Source organism: Rhineura floridana, chromosome 1, assembly GCF_030035675.1.
Source record: "Rhineura floridana isolate rRhiFlo1 chromosome 1, rRhiFlo1.hap2, whole genome shotgun sequence".
Lineage (NCBI taxonomy): Eukaryota > Metazoa > Chordata > Lepidosauria > Squamata > Rhineuridae > Rhineura > Rhineura floridana.
The window spans coordinates 193,817,873-193,836,320 of record NC_084480.1 but is presented as its reverse complement, the minus strand read 5'-3'; the positions used below and the strand labels follow the sequence as shown (position 1 = coordinate 193,836,320).

At 43.9% G+C, this 18,448-nt stretch overlaps 1 protein-coding gene across 3 annotated transcripts in view; it reads left to right on the top strand.

Annotated features, from left to right (window-relative positions):
• Positions 1-18,448, top strand: part of CDH12 (cadherin 12) — a 444,800-nt gene that overhangs the window by 40,663 nt on the left and 385,689 nt on the right. Inside the window, exon 2 of one of the 3 annotated variants that reach the window (XM_061589867.1) lies at positions 12,174-12,227. The exons of the other annotated variants lie outside the window; for them this stretch is intronic. The gene's annotated coding sequence lies outside the window, so the exon portion shown is untranslated. The remainder of the gene's footprint in view (positions 1-12,173; positions 12,228-18,448) is intronic. 3 annotated transcript variants of the gene reach the window in all.

Below are 18,448 nucleotides of genomic sequence, written 5' to 3'. Positions count from 1 at the left end.
TCTGACTAGGGTGGCAGAGCACAGCCATCATGGCTAGTAGCCATTGATAGCCCTGTCCTCCATGAATTTGTCTAATCTTCTTTTAAAGCCATCCAAGCTGGTGGCCATTACTGCATCTTGTGGGAGCCAATTCCATAGTTTAACTATGCGCTGAGTAAAGAAGTACTTCCTTTTGTCTGTCCTGAATCTTCCAACATTCAGCTTCTTTGAATGTCCATGAGTTCTAGTATTATGAGAGAGGGAGAAGAACTTTTCTCTATCCACTTTCTCAATGCCATGCATAATTTTATACACTTCTATCATGTCTCCTCTGACCCGCCTTTTCTCTAAACTAAAAAGCCCCACATGCTGCAACCTTTCCTCGTAAGGGAGTCGCTCCATCCCCTTGATCATTCTGGTTGCCCTCTTCTGAACCTTTTCCAACTCTAGAGAAAGGTCAGGCTGTTCTAGGTGGGAAAACAACAAACACAAAAGACTTGCCTGGAAGGCGCAGCCCCTTGATTAGATTAAAAGCAGCCAAAAGCTTAAACAGCCCCGCCCCTCGCTCAGGAAGGAAGGAAGCCTGAGAGAATACTAAAGAGTTAAGCCCCAGCTGATAGCCATCAGCCTCAAGTAACACATCATTGGCTGGCAGCAGTAGCTGGGAGGAACCAGCCACACATATAAAGTCAGAGCACCCTAGCGAGGGAACCTGCTCCACGAGCTAGAGGGAGCCCCAGCTGACAAAGCGTCAAGGCGAGTTAAGCAGCAGAGCGAGTTCGGCAGCAGGGCGAGGAGGCCAGGGCCCCCCACTCTGCCCGTCTGTTCCCTGACCTCAACTAAACCGCAGTCTCCAACCCATTGACGTAATAAACCTTAAACAAAACTATGCAGGTAAGAAGCCAGCAGGGGTGTGGGGGCTTTCCAGTGTTTTGCACCGCCTGCAGCATGTACGACTATCTGCCTGTTGGACAGAAGTCGTGGGTATGCTCTCGGTGCAATGAGCTCCTGGCTCTCCGGGAACGACTTCATTTCCTTGAGGCCAAGGTGGCGGACCTGGAAAAGCTGAGAGAGGCAGAGATGTGTGTGGAGGAGGCCTTCAGGGACGTTATAGCTGTGTCCCACTCCAACGATGATAGCTCTCCTGCTATCATGGAGAACGATGGTCTCGGGGAAGGAGAGCATCCAGCTGAGGAAGAGGGAAACGATCCCTTAGAAGGGACCCATTCCTTGGGGGATGAGCAGCTATCCTCTCGTGCCGAGGATATATCTCCAGGGGGTGGAGGGATCCTTGTAGTGGGTGATTCGATCATTAGGAACATAGACAGTGGGGTGTGTGATGGGCGTGTAGACCGCAAGGTGTTTTGCCTGCCTGGTGCGAAGGTTGCGGATATCACCCGTCGTTTAGATAGCTTGGTAGACAGTGCTGGGAAGGAGTCAGTGGTCATGGTGCACGTTGGCACCAACGACATGGGGAAATGCAGCCGTGAGGTCCTGGAAGCAAAATTTAGGTTGCTAGGTAGGATGCTGAAAGCCAGGACCTCCAAGGTGGCTTTCTCTGAAATGCTACCGGTTCCACGTGCAGGACCAGCCAGACAGGCCCAGCTTTGCAGTCTCAATGCGTGGATGAGACGATGGTGTCGGGTGGAAGGGTTCAGATTTGTTAGGCACTGGGGAACGTTCTGGGACAAGCCGGGCCTGTACAAAAGGGACGGGCTCCACTTGAACCAGAATGGAACCAGACTGCTGGCACTTAAAATTAAAAAGGTAGCAGAGCAGCTTTTAAACTGACTGAGGGGGGAAACCCGACAGGAGCTGAGAAAGGTCCGGTTCGGAATAAACCTCCCCCCTGGGATAAAAACCAAAGAAATGATGAAATTTTAAAAGGGGTAGGCCTAGAAGTAGGCATTGTGAGAGCAGGGGCACAGGATATAAATTCAGAAGAGCAAAATTACCACAGGCCTAACCACAAGTGCCAAAGACACTTGAAGAGAGACACTGCTTACAAGTGCCTGTACGCTAATGCTAGGAGCCTCCAAACCAAGATGGGAGAACTGGAGTGCTTGGTCTTAGAGAAGAGCATTGATATAGTGAGCATAACCGAGACCTGGTGGAATGGAGAAAAGCAGTGGGATATGGTTCTCCCTGGATATAAACTATATCGGAAGGACAGGGAAGGACGTATTGGTGGCGGAGTCGCTCTATACGTGAAAGAAGGCATTGAATCCAGCAAGCTCGAAACCCCAAAAGAGGCAGACTCCTCCACAGAATCGTTGTGGGTGGTGATACCGTGCCCCAGGAGGGACTTAATACTGGGAACGATCTATCGTCCCCCTGATCAAAATGCTCAGGGAGACCTTGAGATGAGATATGAAATTGAGGAAGCATCCAAACTAGGAAATGTGGTAGTAATGGGTGACTTCAACTACCCGGACATAGACTGGCTGCATATGTGTTCCAGTCATGACAAAGAAGCAAAGTTTCTAGATATTCTAAATGACTATTCCCTAGATCAGTTGGTCATGGAACCGACCAGAGGGACGGCAACCCTGGACTTAATCCTCAGTGGGGACCGGGACCTGGTGCGAGATGTAAGTGTTGTTGAACCGATTGGGAGCAGTGACCACAGTGCTATTAAATTAAACATACATGTAACTGGCCAATTGCCACGAAAATCCAACACGGTCACATTTGACTTCAAAAGAGGAAACTTCACAAAAATGAGGGGCTTGGTAAAAAGAAAGCTGAAAAACAAAGTCCAGAGGGTCACATCACTCGAAAATGCTTGGAAGTTGTTTAAAAACACTATATTAGAAGCTCAACTGGAGTGCATACCGCAGATCAGAAAAGGTACCGCCAGGGCCAAGAAGATGCCAGCATGGTTAACGAGCAAAGTCAAGGAAGCTCTTAGAGGCAAAAAGTCTTCCTTCAGAAAATGGAAGTCTTGTCCGAATGAAGAAAATAAAAAAGAACACAAACTCTGGCAAAAGAAATGCAAGAAGACAATAAGGGATGCTAAAAAAGAATTTGAGGAGCACATTGCTAAGAACATAAAAATCAACAACAACAAATTCTATAAATACATTCAAAGCAGGAGACCATCTAGGGAGGCGATTGGACCCTTGGATGATAAGGGAGTCAAAGGTGTACTAAAGAACGATAAGGAGATTGCAGAGAAGCTAAATAAATTCTTTGCATCTGTCTTCACAGTGGAAGATATAGGGCAGATCCCTGAACCTGAACTAACATTTGCAGGAAGGGATTCTGAGGAACTAAGACAAATAGTGGTAACGAGAGAGGAAGTTCTAAGCTTAATGGACAATATAAAAACTGACAAATCACCGGGCCCGGATGGCATCCACCCGAGAGTTCTCAAAGAACTCAAATGTGAAATGGCTGATCTGCTAACTAAAATATGTAACTTGTCCCTTGGGTCCTCCTCCGTGCCTGAGGACTGGAAAGTGGCCAATAACGCCAATCTTCAAAAAGGGATCCAGAGGGGATCCCGGAAATTACAGGCCAGTTAGCTTAACTTCTGTCCCTGGAAAACTGGTAGAAAGTATTATTAAAGCTAGATTAACTAAGCACATAGAAGAACAAGCCTTGCTGAAGCAGAGCCAGCATGGCTTCTGCAAGGGAAAGTCCTGTCTCAGTAACCTATTAGAATTCTTTGAGAGTGTCAACAAGCATATAGATAGAGGTGATCCAGTGGACATAGTGTACTTAGACTTTCAAAAAGCGTTTGACAAGGTACCTCACCAAAGGCTTCTGGGGAAGCTTAGCAGTCATGGAATAAGAGGAGAGGTCCTCTTGTGGATAAGGAATTGGTTAAGAAGCAGAAAGCAGAGAGTAGGAATAAACGGACAGTTCTCCCAATGGAGGGCTGTAGAAAGTGGAGTCCCTCAAGGATCGGTATTGGGACCTGTACTTTTCAACTTGTTCATTAATGACCTAGAATTAGGAGTGAGCAGTGAAGTGGCCAAGTTTGCTGACGACACTAAATTGTTCAGGGTTGTTAAAACAAAAAGGGATTGCGAAGAGCTCCAAAAAGACCTCTCCAAACTGAGTGAATGGGCAGAAAAATGGCAAATGCAATTCAATATAAACAAGTGTAAAATTATGCATATTGGAGCAAACAATCTTAATTTCACATATATGCTCATGGGGTCTGAACTGGCGGTGACCGACCAGGAGAGAGACCTCAGGGTTGTAGTGGACAGCACGATGAAAATGTCGACCCAGTGTGCGGCAGCTGTGAAAAAGGCAAATTCCATGCTAGCAATAATTAGGAAAGGTATTGAAAATAAAACAGCCGATATCATAATGCCGTTGTATAAATCTATGGTGCGGCCGCATTTGGAATACTGTGTACAGTTCTGGTCGCCTCATCTCAAAAAGGATATTCTAGAGTTGGAAAAGGTTCAGAAGAGGGCAACCAGAATGATCAAGGGGATGGAGCGACTCCCTTACGAGGAAAGGTTGCAGCATGTGGGGCTTTTTAGTTTAGAGAAAAGGCGGGTCAGAGGAGACATGATAGAAGTGTATAAAATTATGCATGGCATTGAGAAAGTGGATAGAGAAAAGTTCTTCTCCCTCTCTCATAATACTAGAACTCGTGGACATTCAAAGAAGCTGAATGTTGGAAGATTCAGGACAGACAAAAGGAAGTACTTCTTTACTCAGCGCATAGTTAAACTATGGAATTGGCTCCCACAAGATGCAGTAATGGCCACCAGCTTGGATGGCTTTAAAAGAAGATTAGACCAATTCATGGAGGACAGGGCTATCAATGGCTACTAGCCATGATGGCTGTGCTCTGCCACCCTAGTCAGAGGCAGCATGCTTCTGAAAACCAGTTGCCGGAAGCCTCAGGAGGGGAGAGTGTTCTTGCACTCAGGTCCTGCTTGCGGGCTTCCCCCAGGCACCTGGTTGGCCACTGTGAGAACAGGATGCTGGACTAGATGGGCCACTGGCCTGATCCAGCAGGCTCTTCTTATGTTCTTATGTTGTTGTTGTTCTTGTTGTTGTTATGGCTAGAAGCCTCAAAAGCTACAAGTGTCCTGGGACTTTCTATTACCTTTGATCCAGAAATTAAATCGGCAACCTAGTACTATTGACTTCCATGTCCCATTAACAAGCATGGGGTTAATCATGCTCAAGTGGCAATACATTTTTTAAAGTAGCTTGAATGATCATACCATCCATTTTCTAGTTTTAACTCTCTCTCTCTCTCTCTCTCTCTCTCTCTCTCTCTCTCTCTCTCTCTCTCGCTCACACACACACACACACACACACAACAGCATCAATCTGCTATTGAAATCTAATTGAACCCTTTGAATTACTACTTAGAAATCACATTTATTTCAAAATAAGTTGCCTTTAGCATGCAAAAATAAATTTTATCACAACCACATTCCAAAATCATATCCTAACACAAACGTATTTGGGGTCCATTGGGCCCCACAATGTTTATGTAAATTCCTCATAGGGTATCAGGAAGCCTTGGAGGACAAAATGGAAAAAATGCCTAGGTAGAACACTGAGGTTATAGTAAATAAAGGAAGGGATCTGATATACCCCAATAGTTTCATAGGTTTCCCCCCCCTTCAAACTAACATTACAAATAAGAAATCAGCATTGCAAGTTTGCATATACAGGCGGGTCTCGCTTACATGGTAGGTTCCATTCCGGACTGCCGCCGTAAAGCGGAAATCACCATAAAGCGAAACCCATTGAAAATAATGAGGCGCGAAAATGATGCAAAAATGATGCAAAAATGTCGCAAAATGTCGCAAAATGTTGCAAAAGTGCAATTGATCCATTTCAATCCGGTTTTAGGCCCGGTTTTGGCACCGAAACAGACTTGGTCGCCCTGTACGATGACCTTTGTCAGGAGAGGGACAGGGGGAGTGTGACTCTGTTGATTCTCCTTGATCTCTCAGCTGCTTTTGATACCATCGACCATGGTATCCTTCTGGGAAGACTCACGGAGTTGGGAGTTGGGGGTACTGCTTGGCAGTGGCTCCGCTCCTACTTGGTGGGTCAACACCAGAAGGTAGTGCTTGGGGAACATTGCTCGATACCCTGGACTCTCCATTGTGGAGTCCCGCAGGGATCGGTACTGTCCCCCATGCTTTTCAACATCTACATGAAACCGCTGGGTGCGGTCATCAGGAGATTTGGGCTGCGTTGTCATCAGTATGCTGATGACACGCAGCTCTATTTCTCCTTTTCATCCTCCTCAGGTGAGGCTGTTAACGTGCTAAACTGTTGCCTGACCACGATAATGGACTGGATGGGAGCTAACAGACTGAAGCTCAATCCAGACAAGACTGAGACACTGTTGGTGAGTGCCTTCTCTGCTCAGATGGTGGATGTTCATCCTGTTCTTGATGGGGTTACACTCCCCTTGAAGGAACAGGTTCGTAGCTTGGGAGTTCTTTTCGATCCTTCCCTGTCTCTTGAGGCCCAGGTGGACTCGGTGGCACGGAATGCTTTTTACCATCTTCGATTGGTAGCCCAGCTACGTCCCTATCTGGACAGTGACGACCTCGCTTCAGTTGTTCATGCTCTGGTAACTTCTAGATTGGACTACTGCAACGCGCTCTACGTGGGGCTGCCGTTGAAGACTGTTCGGAAACTACAGCTAGTCCAGAATGCAGCGGCCAGATTGTTGACGCGGACCAGAAGGTCCGCTCATATAACACCTGTTCTGGCCCGTCTGCACTGGCTTCCTATTTGTTTCCGGGCTAGATTCAAAGTGCCGGTTTTGACCTATAAAGCCCTACACAGCATGGGACCGCAATACCTGGTGGAATGCCTCTCCCAATATGAACCTACCCGTACACTACGCTCAACATCTAAGGCCCTCCTCCGAGTACCATCCCATCGAGAGGCTCGGAGGGTGATGACTAGAACCAGGGCCTTTTCAGTAGTGGCCCCCGAACTGTGGAACAGTCTCCCTGATGAGGTGCGCCTGGCGCCGACGCTACTATCTTTTCGGCGCCAGGTGAAAACCTTTTTATACTCCCAGGCATTTTAAAGTGTATTTTAAACAGCATTTCCGTATTTTGGATGTTGTTTGGTTCGTTATTGTTTGTTTGTTTATTATTATTATTTATTGTATTTATTGTATTTATATATTGTGCTTGTTTTTATCTTTTTGTACACCGCCCAGAGAGCCTTTGGGCTTAGGGCGGTATATAAATTAAACTAACTAACTAAATAAATAAATAAAAACAGCCTTAAAATGGGGAATTTCCCCTTATTGAAAGCCGCCGCATTAGCGGAACGCCGGAAAATGGAACGCCAGTAAGCGGGACCCTACTCTAATAGTGTTAACTCCTTCATCAAGATAAAAACCAACTTGGAACAGAATCAAACTCTTAGGGTAATAGTTATTTCTGTGGTCTAATGGACCCCTGCAGTGTTTGAAATTGTTCGTTTGTTTGTTAGTTTTGGGCACACAGAAATATCCTATAGGCAGGAGAGGGGGGACGGAATGACAAAAGCAAAAAACCAAACCATCTTTTCTAGATATAATCCGAAAAATTGATATAGGTAAAATGCTAAGTTATTTATATTATCAGGTTTTGAGAAGTTGCTGGTGACATAATGAACCCGAATTGGATTAACTGCCAGCAAGAGAAGAGTGTCCATCATGGGCTGAGTGACTTCTGGCTGCGTAGCTTCACTCCCTTGCTTCAGAGGATCTTAGAGGGAGCTGTTGACTGCCAATTGTCAACAAGAGAATGCTTCCATCATGGGCTATGCAAGATTTAGCTGCTCAGCCCCACTCCCTTTCCTCAGAAGATTATGGTGGAAATTGATGCATAGTGTAGCCCCAGGGGAGAACAAGGACAAGAGCCTGAATAATCCTGGTTCCATATATACACCATGTTTTTCTTCCTATATCAGATTTGAGTGTGATTCTGTTCTTGAGAATCTTTTGCAGGCCACTTTGAGAGCCTCTCAGCTCTCCCTGTTGCATGCCACAATGATGTCTGACAAAGTCAGCAGGTGGTACACAACAAAACAATTATCACGGGAGGTGGCATGATTGGGGCACATGAAGGAGCATCCTAGAACAGCCCAGAAAAATCCTTAGACCACGCAAGGCCCCCGATTTGCAGGTTGTGAACCAGTTTAGTGAACACATGCCAGCTTTGTGCATTTCAGTAGAAAAGATCCATTTTGAAAATTTTGTAGATTATTGTGGTCAATGTTGGGTATAACCACAGATTCTGTGCTCTCTGGGGCAGGTCCGGTTCTAAAGGGCAGCCAGGTGGGGCACTGGCCCAACGGCCCCTGGAGCTACAGGGGGCCCTCAGCCGCCCCTCCGCTCCCCTTCCGTGATCTGCGGACCCCCACCTACCTGTCTGCTGTCTTTTACCATTGCCCTTAACAAAGATGGTGGCCGCAGTTTCCCTAAGGTACTGAAGCCCCCATCTTAGTTGATGGCAGAGATGCGCATGCATAGCACGCATGCGTGCCATCAACAAAGATTGTGACAGAGGTGTCATCCCCTTAGGGAAACCGCGGCCGCCATCTTCGTTAAGGGCTATGGTAAAAGACAGCAGACAGGTAGGTGGGGGGCCCACGTGCGTGCGCATGCATGTGTGCACACACACACACATGCTGGGGCCCAGGTCAAGCTGATGCCCAAGGGCCCCAGCATTCCTGGAACCGGCCCTGCTCTGGGGCCTCGTTGGCTTGACTGCAGCATATAGGTGGGGAGTTATTTATTCAATGTGCATGCCCATTTTGGCCCTTGAGTTATTTTTCCCACAAATCTGTGAGCCTTGACCTTTCTGAACATCAGAATATCCAAGTATGTCAGAGCTTGCACACCGACTTAATGCTGCAATGGATGGAGGCTGATAACACCTCTTGCCAGACATTTGTGTGCTCTGTGCACTCATATGTAAAAAAAGTCATTTTGTAGCATGAGATAAATTGAGTTCTCCTTAATCATTAAGCAAGCAGGAAGAAAGGGATGACAGGGGCTTAGGGGAACAATACATACAGTGAGATATTGTATTCCAAGGACTTGGGCATTAATGGAGTGAGTTTTCCTGGGGAAATATTGTATGTTTACATTGTCTCTGTGCCAAGTGATTGATCTTTCCTATAAAGAGGAGAGGCCCTGAATAGCTACTATTGCTTTTGTTTTGTTTTCTATTCAGAGGTACTTGATACTTTACTCTTTTACTAACCTGTGCTCCTGGCTCCCCCAGGACTTTCAAACACACTAGATCATCTGGGTTCCTTGACAAGATCAGTTTTATGCTTTCTTTTTCTTTTTTGTTACTTCAAATCCTCTGTAGGCCTTAATTTGCTGTTTTACAATCTTACTAAACTATGTAAAAGCACATATAAGCAAGATTTTTTCTCTCCTTCTTCAAGGACTGAGTACAACTCATGAGAGCTGGTCCTGATTCTACATCTGAATACGAATTCTGAGAGAGAGCTGAATTCCTGTCCATGTCTGAGAACTGATGAGTCCCATATAAGTTCTAGTTGGGTGCTTCTGGGGGAACAGGTCCAACCACATTACAAGCAGTATATTATGGGGGGAGCAGGACACGTTCATGCTGTGCTCAAATTAGATTCTCCAAATGGTCCAATTGAGAGGGGGAAAATGATTCTATAGTATTTTTAACAATGGGTTCTGGGGAAGGACATTACTTTCCTCCTGAAGACCCTGAAATCCTGCTCATGGATTTTTTTTTTTTTAAAAATCCTTTATATAAAAGTGTGATATAAAAGAGGACTGAGAGACATGACTATGTCTTACATAGAATTTCTTACATACATAATAGGTGGTATAACAGCTTGCTGGGTATTGTATTTCTTTATGGAAAAGGGATTGGAATTTGTCCCAAGACCTGTTCTCTATAACATCTATTTATAACATGATACAGTCTGTCAATCACAGTCTTCATATATTACTTAATGACTTCCTGTGATTGACAGTCTTTGGCAATGGTTAATTGCACTTTGTAAGGCAGGCTACCAAAATAGTTTGCAGATGATTTCATCACAGGAGGATATTTCAGAGCTGATTAAAGTATCTACCTTTTGCTAAGACATTTCTTCTTTTATTAAACAATGTTTTTCCCCTCTACCTTTAATTATTTCTTGCTGTCTCCCCCCTCTCCCCCTTGCGGTCCATATTAACTCTACTTAAAATACACATGTTTACTTAGTATGGGAATTAAAACCTTGGACGTTGTTAAAACTTTTCAGAGTTAAGCTCCCACTTATCCATGAAATAAGGGTCCTTCAAAAGTTACCCAGTACACGTGGTGGCATTTGACATAACGAACACACATTTAGAATTTAATGTGTAATTAATTAATTAATTGAGATTGACGGGCTGCTCTGACTTGTAATTCCATGCCATCTTGTGGCAATGCATTCCTGTTATATGAGATTGCTATGTTTCCATGCTCATAGAAGTGGACCAGTTATTATTTTTTTAAAAAAAATAGAGATAGTGAAAATGAGTGAATAGAGGTCACCAGTACATCTGCTGATTCCCAATTAGTGTTGATCGCAGCTGATGGGAGAGGATGATGGTATGTGGTCATGATTAGTACAAGGGCATTGAGGCTAAATGTTCTGTGCTCTTAACTGAGAGTTGGTTGCAGAGAGAAAAAATAGATTATTTATCAAATATTTCACTTCTTTGGGAGGGGCTGAAGCACATGCATTGTATGCAGAAAGTTTGATCCATGTCATCTCCAGGTAGGGCTAGTAAAGGTTCCTGTCTGCAACCACAGAAAGCCACTGCCAGCCAGTGTAGACCAGATGGGGAACCCACAGTCCTCCAACAGGGATGATGGGAGTTGGAGTCCAACAATATCTGGAGGGTCAGAGGTTTTCTAGCCCTGATGTAGAGAATACTGAGCTAGTACCAATGGTCTGACTTGGTATAACACCAGCTTCCCAATTCAATCTATAATCAATTTTGGCTCAGGTGTACATGTACATGATCTGCGGAACTCTTTCATATTGCAGACATGCACATAAGGTAATGTCTGAAGTGGGGGCTTTACAGTTAAGACTATTCATATTCATATATAGGTCCAAATCACATGAATTTGCCCCTCTTAAAAAAAACATAGAGTCTGCATAGCAGTCTGGTGTGAACTGGGCCTTTGCCAAAAAGCCAATCTTTATTTGCAGGAAATCTAATGACATCTGATAAGCTTGATCTCAAACAAGTGTTGGTCCCTTTTTTATCAGAACTTGATGAGAGTGTACTGCTTGTTTTTAATATCAAGCTTATTGGTCACTAGATTTTCTGCAAGTGAGGCATTTGTTTTTGATATAAAGCTGTAGGTGGCAAACATAAATTTTAAAACCAAATAAAATATTATCTGTGTTGCAGCCAGCTTCAGGAATGCCTTATTTTAATACCTTCATAACTCACAGAAATTGTTTGCAATGTTAACATTTTAATTGTTATTTTTTGAGGATCATGAGCCTGCTAAAGCTGTTTGGCTTTGCAATCCAATTGTTTTCCTATCTACCTCCTCTCTGTAATATATTCTGCAATATTTGTTAAGCATTCTAGCACGACTAAATAGCTTAAAGCAGCTTTCTTTATTACACTGCATCAGCTGCAGTGTGAACCTCAGCATTGACTTTCCATAAAATGTTTTCACATAAAGAAGTCAGCAGCATAATATGCTGTCAGCTTTATTTTTAAATTCATGTTTGATTGAAAAAGGATACTTGCGCGTATACTTGCACTTTTCCCACTCATTCCGAAAAAGTCATGGCCCTGACTGAGGGGGGGAAAGTGATTAAAACTTTGTGAAACTCAATTAAAGAGGTGTAAGAGAAGAGCTGTGCACTTTCCTGTGAAAGCCTCTGGATCTTGTATGCACCTTCAGACACCTCTGCTTGACGCTACCTGCAAATGCAGATCACTGAAATTCCTTTAAAAATACACACAGCAACATTCCAAACAGGGATGTGCTTCTGGATTTACTTCACTGTTGTGGCCGTTGGCAGTATACAAGCACATCCACAAAATTGGAAATACCTGCTCTGAAGCTGGCAAGGTTCATGGCTGAGTGTGGATTAGAATCCCGCTAACTTGTATCCATCTATAACACTGAATTCACTGGCTTTAACTCTGCAGTGGCTGGACTACAAGTCTGCTTTTCTTATTTCATTTCCAGGAAAAAACAGCTTTATGAAGGTGGCCACATAAAAGACATCACCCTACCTACCAGGTATCTCTCACTTTATGAGACTGCAATAGTCTATATAGCCAGACTGTATAAAATCATTTTATTGGTCACTTTGTAGGGAACTGCTATAGTGACAGTCGAGAATTCATGAACGCTCCCTTTAGCTTGCATTTCACAACATTATATACAGATGATTTTTTTTTTTTTAAATGAAAGGAGTTTGTGGTTGTTATAATGTTGCATATATACTCTTGTGCTCCAGTACTCTTGCTTGCTAAGACTTTGTATCCATTGTTCAATAGAACCAGATGGTAAAGCTTTCCTGGATTGTACCATTTCAGCTGCAACAGTGGAATTGTGTTTAAATGCTCCCCGCAAAAACATCTTCCTACATATACAAAAGGAGGGTTCACTTTGCCCTTCTTAACACAGTATTTTTTTATGTGCACTGCTGAGAGGGATTTAGACGTGCACATCTCCTGTCACATAAAATAACGCAGTCCATCGGAGTCTACTGACTATATTGGAAGGAGAAATGTGACTGTACCTTTAGGGGCCCCATCCTTAACTGTATTAGAATTTTAGGCCCAAGGGGCAAAACTTCAGAGAGAGACAGTAGCTCAGAGGAAGAAATCTTTTTGTATATAGTTCCTCAGTAAAGGTATTCATTAGATACTGCCTCTGACTGGCTCTCATTTAAGACAGAGAACATCTATAGTCCCATCCGCATCATGTATTTAAAACACTCGCATACCACTTTAACAGTCATGGCTTCCCTCAAAGAATCCTGAGAATTGTAGTTTGTTAAGGATCTGCCAACAATTCTCTGCACCCTGAACAGACTACAGTTCCCAGGATTCTTGGGGGGAAGCCAGGACTGTTGAAGTGATATCAGAGCCCCTAGGTGAGGCCAGTCTATTCAGCCACACAACCCACCCCCGATGTGACCTTTCAGTCCATGGGTTGTTGCTTGAACCCCACACCGTACCTTGAGACTCTGGGAAGAAAGCCCAGAGGGGAACAGAAAATGCATTTAAAAGAATGCATGCATGCATTTATACTTCTGTCTCTGTAAAAGAGTTATTTGATTCAGAAATATAGGTTTGGGCCATTATGTAATGGATATCCAAAATTTTGTTTATAAAGCACTTTGGTTGGCCATTTCACTGTGATGCCTACTTTGTTTTGGTTCATTTTTGGTTGCCCTAGATGTATGTATAGTAAAGGAAAGAGAGAAAGAAGCCAACCGGGGCTGATACTTTACAAACAAGGATGACTGGATGATTGGGTCTTCCCTAGGACAGGGCTCTGAAAGCTGTGACTGCACGGGCTGAATCAAGACATCTGGAGAGTACAAGAAAGCTTTCTAGACATTTTGAGTCCTCCTCCACATTCTGCTTGTTGCTCCTAGCACAACTAAATATATGCTATAAGAGAAACAGCAACAATACAAGCACATGACTTAGTAAAGAGAGCAAGATGTTACATGAGATATTTATTATTCCCTCTTCCTCATATAACACAGAGCATGATGATATCGACACATGGAGTGTCTCCCTGCTAATTCAAATCTGTCTATTTGCAGTCTGTGTTACTTCTGCATATTTTCACCAATAAGTCTGTTCCATTTCATTACCACATTAATCTGCGCCAAACCCACATTTAAATATTAGGGCTATGCACACAGCCCTACCAGCCCTATGGCTCTGATCCAGAGGGGCATGAGGCCAACCTGCTCTGGGTTGACCTGGGAACCATCCCCCACCCTGCCATGGATCTGGTGCCAAATAAGTTAGGGTGGTGGTGCTAATCTTTAATTAATTTTAGACCCTAATTAAGCATATAGCTGGGGGAGGGGCAGGAGAAGGAGACCTTGCATCTCCTTCCCCCATGTCCAAGACAAGGATCAATTCTGCAGGGTGCTCTGATGCCTCCCCCCCATCAATGTCTCAGCTTGCAGAGCATTGCCCGCACCATGCGGAATCGACCCCTTGATTCTGCACAGGTGATGAAGTAACTTTCCTTTAGGAAAGCTGCTTGCAGAACATCACTGGTACTGTGCAGAACTGCTGAGGGATTGATCTGGGGGGCGGAAATGGGGAAGTGACAAATGGAAGGAAGCTGGGCCCACCTTTTCCCAGGTCTTAGCCTTATCACAGAGTTTTCCTACTTTGTCTGGCTCTCCTTGCCTGATACCTGGCCCTCTGACAGCCAAGGGTAGGTCTGGGTCATCCAACCTGACCTGCAACCCAATCCGTAACAATCTGTGGCTGTCTGAACCCCACTCATCCGAGACCTGAGTAGCTCCAAATTGATCCAATTTCACTTGAAACTGAGCCAAATCTGAGCCCTATTAAATACAGATTTTAAACATATTTTCTCTCAAAATACATATTACTCTTTTTTAATATTTTCAATTTTTAAAAATGTATTTTGATATGTTTTTTGAGCTGACAACTGCATTGAAATATTCAGGAACTGTGAAAGATAGGGGATAATGTGAATTATCATCTTCATCTGCATGTTAATCCAGGAGGGGCAGATCAGTTGAGTTTCTATCAGAATTCACAATGATTGGATTTCTCAAGCATCTCAACTCCTCACCTCTGGCTCCCACTCTTATAACACTTTTTTGCAACAGAGTTGGGGTACCAAAGGCTCAAGTTAATTGTGTCTTGGAATATCCCAGAGGGAGGAGAATTCATATTCAAAATGCATTGGGATCAATAAAAAAGTCATGAACATTTGTCAGTGCAAATTTCTCCTGATAAACACAGTTCTGAATGCTGTTGTAACTATTATACACATTTTTTTGCAGTCTCCTCTTATATAATTGATTTTTATATGTTCTTTCCCCTAATATATGCACTTCTGCACACATTTTTGGTTGGGGAACTGCATCTCAAAATTCTGAGAAGTGCAAATTTCAAAGAATAGCTATGGTTTGATTTGCATATTGATTTGAGAAGTGCAAATTTGATTTGCATATTGATGTGAGAAGTGCAAACAAAATTGGGTTTCTCCCTCATCCCAATGAGAGCCTTCCTCCCTTCTTTTTTAGCTACTCTGCCCTGGACAATTATATCTGATGTGTTTCTGCCTAAAGTGAAAATTTGAACAGAGGGCTTCTGCTCACCATCTTAGTTATTATGCAAATAGCTGCATTGGTTTGCAGAGTTGTTGTTTTCTTACCTTTAACCAGTTATCAGCCCTTCCATTAATGTATCCACCGTATGAATACATCTGTTTTGATTATGCGTTTGAAATAAGGTACCGGATATGGCTTGTCAACACTGAAGGATCTGCTTTAGGAAACACAAGAGTGATATACAAGATACTTACTTGGACATCTAATAGGCTGCAATTTTCCTATTAAATGAGATGAGAGATAAAAGGAAATGGATTTGAAGAGGCTGGGTCAAAAATACTTTATCTTATTAATAGATTAAATGACAGAACTATCAAAGCCTGTGGCAAATATGTACAGTAGACACATTTATGAGTGCAGTGACACTCCCTAAAGAAGCTCAGAAAGATAGCATTTTCCCTGTGTGATATTAAGCTTGAAACGTATTCCTTTTTTAAAATATCCCGATGTCTAGTTCACACACAGCTCCAGCATGTGTAGTGTTAACATGCAGTGGGTCACAAGAATGAGGTGTGGGCTTATGAGGCCTCTTGTACCATGCAGTTAACCTTCAGTGTCAACTGCGGCCTACATGGAGAAATGTCTGTAAGATTAGGTCCAGTCCATATGATTTATCTGCTGTGCAAAGGGAGCAGGCAGATTTTATGGGTGAGGTCCATTCATGTTGATATATGTAATGCATAGGATGAGACTTACTCCTGTTCCCAGCACAAAGGCTGTGTGTGGATATGGACCCTACTCAGAGACAAAAGTGCCTATAAAGTGAGAGATGTCTGGTTTTAATGTGACTTCATTTGCTGTGTTGGTGGTGGGCATGGAACTTTGAATGTCTGACTGGTATGCAGACATTTTATTTCAGCCAGATCCCCACCAGAACTGTATTAAGAGCTTGGAACACAAAGATAGATAGGTTATTGGCTTAACAGGAGAGGTCTTGGGGAATGAGACACAGTTAGCGGGCTTCTAATAAAAGAAAGTAGTAAAGCAATCACAGCTAAAGAAGTGAATGGAATGGGTGTTTTCAGGAATTATTTATGATGACGATGTAAGGCATTTCCATTTGCTTCTTGTTCTGTGCATCAAATTCTTTGACATCTTTTCCTTTCTGTTATCTCAGGAGCATTTAATTTGATGGAACATGTATGCCAGCCCTTGGTGGTACATCAGGCACTCATTACTTTGGGGGCAATTTGCAGCTAGTTGTAGCTTTGTGTTAATGCCTTCCTGGGGGTTTCCTGTAAGCAATTTGTGCATAATTGCATCTATGTGTACACATGGGTTGTTTGCCCTTTTTAAAGTTAGCATTAGCTATAATTAAAAAGCAATCTGCACTAGGCCTCTGTTGCTTTATCTAGGGGGAAAATATATTCAAACTTTTCCCCCTGCAAGGTGAGAAAAAGACTGGAGTGACTCTGAAGAAGCCCTGTAGCCAGCCTTCCAGGTTTGCTGGGGCAGCTACATTTGCAGCTGAGGTACAAAATAAGACACAGACACAACAGCTTGGGTTGAACAAGGGCCACTTTATTAAAACTATAGCAAAACCCCTTTTAAAGTGACCTGCAGAGGGAAACCTAGGGGCCGGAACTGTCTATAAGCAAGCAGCTTGCCATACAGCTCTCGGGCGACCAGCCCCTGCTGGGGCAAGGGCAAGCCCGTCTGCTTACCCCTTACCTCAGCCACACCCTGTAGGTGAGCAGGGGAGCCTTCTCACATCACCACCCCCAGGGCCATACAACCCTTGGGTGGATGAGATAAGTTGGCCTCAGAAACAGCCCATATCCTGCCCTTGAGCCATAAAGCCCTGACAGACAGGCCTCTGGAACCACCAATCACCTCCAGAGGTGCCTAAGGGGGCCACCTAGCTGTCCTTACCTACTTCCCTTCCCACACCTTCCCGCACCCATGCCATAATACACTGCCCGCTTTAGGGCATTAACATTTTGACTATGTCAAATTAGCCAAATTAGCCAAAACCACCTATTAATCACAACACCCCCTAACCCGATTCCCTCCCACTCTCACAGTGTGGAGCAGGCAAAAAACCTGCCCACCAACTAGGGTGGGCAGGATAAAAATTCCTACTCAGCCCCGAAGCGACCCCTGAACACACCATAAAAGAGGGAGGGCAGGGTGGGCGTCATGCGCCAAAGAGGAGGATAGGAGGGGTGCCCTGGACTTAAATAAGCCCCAGAACTCAGCCCCTCTATGCTGCACATCGCATGTGCCTAGCAGCTGCAATGCATGACGTTGTACTTTCAAAAGATGGCAGTGGCAGCTTCGCCCCCATCCGCAACTATGCCCTGCTCGTCCAGGCTGTGCGGGCAAGCGGGGCATTATTTCTAGGTGGGGATTTTTTTGGGGGGGGGAAACTCATGGTGCCAGCCAATTATCCCCCCCACACACACACACTGGTGGAAATGATGTGCGGGCCAGGCCAGGAAAAGGGAAAGACAGTGACCTTTCCTCTCACTCCCAACCCATCCATAATGTTTGTTACACGGGCTATGTAAAGGTCAGGTTAACAGACAATTTAGTATGAACTTCAGAAATTAAATGACTGGCATATTGTTTTTGTTTCATAAAAAGGATGTTAAGGACACAATGAATAAGGGGATACCAAAAGGTATTAACTCCTCCTTGATGGTTCCTCCTCCTAGTCTTGTTCCTGACCTTTAGATTTTCCTTCCTGTTGGATTGTTGAGGGAAAACGTTTGAACTGCTTGCTATCTTAAGGAATAATTAAGTGATTGGATACTAATTGTGGAAAGCAATTGGACTTTTTTTTACTGGTTGCAGGGGGGGGGGTTCTGCCCAGAAATCCTGAAAAGGCATCATGCTGAGCTGCACACATTAGGAAAATCAGAAATTAGGTCTGAGTTTCAGCCTAGGTGGCAAGCCAGCCAGCCAGCTAACTCTACTGTATACTACAGCATTTCTGTTCAGCATGACTGTTTCACCTTTACCATAAAGAAAAAGAAGATACAATAGACACTATGATTGTTAATATAGCGAGTGCTTTAATAGAGTAAAGGTTAGCTTAGGGTAGCCTTTTTCAGATCACTTTAAGCTATCTGTTTATTTCACCCTTTAGCAATAAGCACCCAATCCTGATCTA